Raw genomic sequence first — 5,409 nt, 5'->3', positions numbered from 1 at the left:
GCCTAACTAGTGCAGAGTAGAGTGGCAGAATGACTTCACGAGTTTTGTTTACAACACACCTGTTGATGTCTCTCCCCCCCCCTTTTACTGTTGACAAAAAGCCATTTGAGACAACTAGCCTCTGCCAGTATCCCACCATACCTACCCTGATGGATCTGCTCAGTGTTTTAGGATTTCTGCAGACCTGCAGGCATGATCCCTGTCCTCTTTCAAAGCTCTGGGAAGAATCTGAGTGACTCCAAGAACAAATAATTGGAATGCTTATGTTCTGCCCTAAGAACACAGCAGCAAGCAAACTGCTGCTGCACGGGGAGGACTGGAGAGATTGCAGTGCTGCTTTGACATTGTGCAAAACACACTCAGGAACCCCAATTTATTCCACAGTTTAAGAGATGACATTTCCACACCTTAAACATTTGGTAGATCCATCATCACGGAGCATGTTTTTGTATTCATTTTGTGTTCCATAATTGACATTTAGCTTAAAATTTGGACAGAGGCATGGAAGATTAAGACTTCATAAAGATAAGTGAAAGACAGATATGCTGAATAGAGAATATTGTAACCATGTGTTCAGTTACTGTTCACTCTTACAAGTAGCACAACTCATATTGGTTATGAGTTGTGGGTTGCAAAAGAGCCATTATTATTAGCACAAAGTTCTGTTTCTGTCCAAGATGGACAAAAACAAAAGAACAAAATGTTTGAGAAGGACAAACATAATACCTATCTTTAACAAAGAGGACCCAGAAAGATACACACCTGAAAGATAGCTGCTTTTTCACAGCTATATCACATTGCTAACTCATGATCTATTTGTGATCCTACTGTAGCCCCCAGATCCTACTATCAGCTAGTTAATCTTAATTTTGTGGGTTTACATTTGATTTACATCTTTCTGGAATGTATTACCAGTGTTATGTAAGACAGGAGAGATAATTGTCTGTTCTACTTGACACTGATGAGGCCTCAAATGGAGAACTGTGTCCAATTCTGGGTGCTCAATTTAGGAAAGATGTAGATAAATGGTAGAGAGTCTAGAGGAGAGAAATAAAAATGATAAAAGGTTAGGAAACCTGGAGGAAAGATTTGAAAAACTAGTCATGTTTAGTCTTGAGAACAGAAGACTGGGAGAAGACCTGATAACAGTCTTCATTTAAGGGCTGTTGTACTGAGGATGATGAGGATGATGTTATACTGAGGATGATGTTCTCCATGTCCACTGAATGTAGGACAAGGAGTTTAATCTGTGGCAAGAATAAGTTAGGAAAATCTTTCCAACTATAAGGGCAGTAAAACAGTAGAGGGGGCGTTATGTGACCTACGCAGACATGAACTTCTCAATTAAAACCCTCCAAAGAATTCAAAGATCTACTCCTCTCAAGGGGAGGCTAATTCTTACAGTGGAGATCATGAAATATGCTTGCAGGAGAGTCCCTATGCATGGGCCCATGAAACTATCTCAGGGGACAAAAATAGGAGTTGCTATCTGCTCATCCTCCATCTTTGTATGGGCAGGAGGTCTAAATCTAGAAGGGCAGACAAGTCTCTAATATTTTTTTCCTCTGTCCCATTAAACACACCATTGCTCTTCTCTGGGTTTCCAGTACATATTGTCTCCCACTGATTGTCTTTGTGTAACTCTTTCTTTTCCATTTCTCACTAGTGTGATGAGAATCTTCTTGTAGGAAAATTCTGGTTAGGCATTTGAAGGAGCTCACCAGCCTGACAGTCCAGGGAATGGAATGAAAAGCAAGCTGCATCCTGGAGCGCACGACTGCTGCCTCCCCTACCTTCCCGTAATTCTGCCCTTGTGCATACAACTTTTCTACAATGGTTCATTCATTGACCTTTTCTCTCTCTTTGAATATTGTTTAACTGTGAAGTCTGGGAATCCTGCAGAAACTGTCTGTCATGTCATGTCTTTGCATCAATCCCATCACCCACATCCTGAGCAATGGGACAAATCTTCACCAGCTTGTTGATTTAGGTTTTCCCTAATCTAGCTCCCCTGTTTGTACACACATGCACGGTGAGAATCCCATGTCAGTTGTTCTCCAGAGGAATTGGCACTTTATCTGTTCTCAGGACTCATATGGGTTCCTCTCTATGCCACATGTTTCTTCTTGTCTTCCTATTTTTTTAAAAATTTCTCTTCTTTCTCTCTCGCTCTCCCTCTGCTTTGTGCACTATCACTGGCTTTGTCCCTTCTGAACACTGAACAATCCTTTCTGGAAAGGAGCTAGGTTTCAACTCCCTCTCTGGAACAATGTGTACCCCAGAGGACCTGATTACTTCACAAAAATGTAATGAGTTTATATTCACAGCATCTCTGTCGTGTGAGAGGATGTTGTTATCCCTAAATGGGAAACTGAGGCATGGAGACAAAGGCCAAACTTCTCAAAAGTTCCCACTAATCCTGAGCCTGATGTTTTTCCAAGTACTTGACATTTTGATACCCCCAGATGCTCAAAGTACAGCTCCCATTAATTGCAATTGTGAATGCAACGAGGTGTACCGGTAGTTCGGAATGGGACTCCTAGTCCAAACTACCTAGTTCGAGCCCCGTGTAGCCGCGCTGCACGGGGTTCGAACCAGCGGGGTTTTAAAAATGGTGGCTCCCCGCTTATGCAAATGAAGCCCGGGAAATTCAAATCCCGGGCTTCATTTGCAAGTGCGGTATGCATACATTACCCTCCTAGTTCGAACTAGCGGGGTAGTGTAGACATACCCCAGGTGATTCCGTTCTTTATTCACTACACACCTTCTAACTTTCTTACCAACTGAGGTGGGGATCATACAGATAGCAGTTTCCTTTGCTACAAAACTCCAATTCATTCCAATAGCACAATCCTTCAGAGGGAGGAAAGAGAGCGGGAGGACAGTAAAGTAATTAAAGACTGTATTGTTATATATATCAACAAGGGGACTAAATTAAGATTGCACTGACAACATTAATTCTGGTATTTCATAACTTTTTAGTGCTTGGTTTTTGTAACATAAGTGATTTGAATATAATGCTTGTATGTAATTTCCTACTTTAAAAAAGCAGATTGTTTTTGAAACTGTATGATGGGGGACCATATTGACCCCGTTATGAGTCATCAGCAGTGTTCATACTTTTAGATCCACAGCGCAGACCTTTATGATTCAAGTTAACGGGGTAACTGGTAGCAAGTAGAATTGTAGACCAGCCACAAGAGGGTGATAAGAAACAAATTTGTCGTCATATTTCACAGCTATTTCTTAGACAGCAGAGGAATGTTAAAAATCAGGAAACCTGGGATCAAATCCAGGCTATGGAGGGGATCATGTCTAGTGGTTATAATTCTGGAAGTCCTTGTTCCCCAAACTCTGCCTCTACTCCCATTTCCCTTCTAGTCCAATCCTCAATCGTACTATAGTTGGTCTTAGCTAATTCTTAAATACAGGCAAAGCTACCAGTTGAAACTATATTCAAGAGGATAAATTCTTAATGAAGAGTGTATTCTATTTGATTTGTGTTCTTATACTGCACCCATCACTAATGTATTTGAGACTTCTAGCCAGCAAAGCATTTAGACACAGACTTAACATCACAGTGGACTTAAGTTCATCCTTATTCATCAAAACACATGCTTAATTTTACGAATTTACTAAGCCCCAATGAAGTTGATGAGCCTAATCGAATGCCTAATAGTACATGTATATTTGACACGACCAGTAATTGTATAATAGATACTATTCTTTTTTGAATGCAGGAGGATTTTCTTATACACTTTAAGTTCCACTTACTGTGGTTTTTTTTGTCCATTTTGTTATACCTTCAGAAGTCAAACAAGCTCAAATTGCTAAATGCTGATGTATTCAGACACATAATAGTTACTTGTGTGCCAAGTTCCCTCCTCTGTAAACTTTACAGTTTCCATGCATACAAAGCGGAAGATGGCCTAGAAAGGGTGTCCTATATTCTATCTCAGAGGGATAGCTGTGTTAGTCTGTAACTTTAATGAATAGTCCTGCGGCACCTTAGAGACGAACAAATATATATATATATATATAGTATCATAGGCTTTCATGGGCAAAACCCACTTCTTCAGATGAGATGATCTATCTGTGATCCACAGCTTTGTAAGGGCTTTGTGCATTTGGTACACTAGATGGCACAAGTGTCCTTTTGTGAACTAGCAATACCATAACTACCTTAGAAACAAAACTGAGAACACAACACTCATAGCTGCCTATTGTTTCTTTGTTTAAAGATAGTGGTCCATGGGAGAAGAGTAGATCTCTCATGATTGCAGAAATAAAAGATGAATGCATGGCAGTTTGAAATAACTAGGGCTGTCAATCACAATTAAATCACGCAATTAGCTCAAAAATTATTCGTGATTTTTAAAAAATTGGTCAAGATTAATTTCTATATTAATCACGCTGCTAAACAATAGAATACCAATTAAAATTTATTAAATATGTTTGATGTTTCTCTACATTTTCAATTATAACAGAATATAAAATGTACGGTGCTTGCTTTTATTTATATTTTATTACAAATATTTCCAATGTAAAAAACAAAAGAAATAGTATTCAATTCACCTTATGCACGACAGTACTTGTACTCTATCATGAAAACTGAATTTACAAATATGAATTTTATATACAAAAAATGACATTCAAAAATAAAACAATGTGAAACTTCGGTACATACATATTTACTCAGTCCTACTTCTTGTCCACTCAGACAAAACAAGTTTGTTTACATTTGCAGGAGATAATGCTGCTTGCTTCTTGTTTACAATGTCACCTGAAAGTGAATACAGGCATTTTCATGGCACTGTTGTAGCCAGCATTGCAGAATATTTTACATGCCAGATATACTAAAAATTCATATGTCACTTCATGATTCAGCCACTACTCCAGAGGACATGAATCCATGCTTCTTAAGGGTACTGCATGATAATGATCCATATCAGGTTCACTTTCATCATCTGAGTCAGATGCCACTAGCAGAAGGTTGTTTTTTTTTTTTTTTTTAATGGTTTGGGTTCTGTAGTTTCTGCATCAGAATGCTGCTCTTTTAAGACTTCTGAAAGCATGTTTCACACTTTGTCCCTCAGATTTTGAGAGGCACTTCATATTCTTAAACCTCAGGTTAAATACTGCAGCTATCTACAAAAATCTCACATTGATATTTCTTTTGTGTTTTGTCAAATTTGCTGTAAAAGTGTCCTTAAAATAAACACCATATACTGAGTCATCATCTGAGACTGCTATAACATGAAATGTATGGCAGAATGCAGGTAAAACACAGAGAAGGAGACATGCAATTCACCCCAAAGGAATTGAGTCATAATTTAATTGACATTATTTTTTAACAAGCATCATCAACATGGAAGCATGTCCTCTGAAAAGGCACAAAGAGGTATATGA

At 38.6% G+C, this 5,409-nt stretch overlaps 1 non-coding gene across 1 annotated transcript; it reads right to left on the bottom strand.

Annotated features, from left to right (window-relative positions):
• Window positions 1-579: 579 nt before the first annotated feature.
• LOC142827435 (small nucleolar RNA SNORA40) lies at window positions 580-705 on the bottom strand. Its single transcript, XR_012902162.1, has one exon. It is a non-coding gene; the product is annotated as a small nucleolar RNA SNORA40 (small nucleolar RNA).
• Window positions 706-5,409: the final 4,704 nt, after the last annotated feature.

This window comes from Pelodiscus sinensis, chromosome 2 (genome assembly GCF_049634645.1).
Source record: "Pelodiscus sinensis isolate JC-2024 chromosome 2, ASM4963464v1, whole genome shotgun sequence".
Taxonomy (NCBI): Eukaryota; Metazoa; Chordata; order Testudines; family Trionychidae; genus Pelodiscus; species Pelodiscus sinensis.
Note: the sequence above shows the minus strand (reverse complement) of the source record. Positions and strands in the feature narration are given on the sequence as shown.